This window comes from Belonocnema kinseyi, chromosome 1 (assembly GCF_010883055.1).
Source record: "Belonocnema kinseyi isolate 2016_QV_RU_SX_M_011 chromosome 1, B_treatae_v1, whole genome shotgun sequence".
Lineage (NCBI taxonomy): Eukaryota > Metazoa > Arthropoda > Insecta > Hymenoptera > Cynipidae > Belonocnema > Belonocnema kinseyi.
The window spans coordinates 158,673,044-158,674,036 of record NC_046657.1 but is presented as its reverse complement, the minus strand read 5'-3'; positions in this window follow the sequence as shown (position 1 = coordinate 158,674,036).

Below are 993 nucleotides of genomic sequence, written 5' to 3'. Positions count from 1 at the left end.
CTCAGTGTGTCAAACACCATTGCGTCACCAAAGAAACGTTTCCCTGGCCCCGACATTATGAAAAATCAACTTTATTTGTGTGCATTATTTACGTCTTAATTTGTTTAAATTTAGGCAACAAACTTTAACCACCAAAAACTAGCCCCTATTAGGAAAACACAATGACTTCGCCCGCGAAAATTTTCTTTGGCCCTGACACTATCCTAAAACAACTTTATATATGTGCATTATTTTCGTCTCAATTTGTTTAAATATGTGCAACCAAGTTCAACCCTTGAAAACTACCTCCTAAGTGTCAAACAGCATGGCGTTCCCAGCGAAACGTTTCCCCGAGTCCGAAATTATCCAAAATCAAATTTATTTGGGTGCAATATTTACGTCATAGACTGTTCAAATTTGTGCAAAAAACTTCAGCCCCTGAAAACTACCCACTTTTAGGAAAATACCAGGGCAGGGCCAACAAAACCTACCCCTAGTCCCGACATTGTCCAAAATCAAATTTTTATCGCTGAATTATTTACTCATAATTTGTTCAAATTTTTGCAACAAACTTCAACCCTTAAAAACTACCCCCTGTTAGGAAAAGTCCATGACGTCGCCAGCGAATCGTTTAGCTGGCCCCGATATTATCCTAAAGCAACCCTATACAAAAAAATTATTTTCGTCTTAATTTGTTAAGGTTTGTGCAACGAAATTCAACCCCTAAAAACTACCCCCTGTGTGTCAAACACCATTGCGTCACCAAAGGAACGTTTCCCTGGCCCCGAGATTATGAAAAATCAACTTAATTGTGTGCATTATTTACGTCTTAATTTGTTTAAATTTAGGCAACAAACTTCAACCCCTAAAAACTAACCCCTATTAGGAAAACACAATGACGTCGCCAGCGAAAAGTTTCTTTGGCCCTGACACTATCCTAAAACAACTTTATATATGTGCATTATTTTCGTCTCAATTTGTTCAAATTTCTGTAACAAACTTTAAAACCTACAA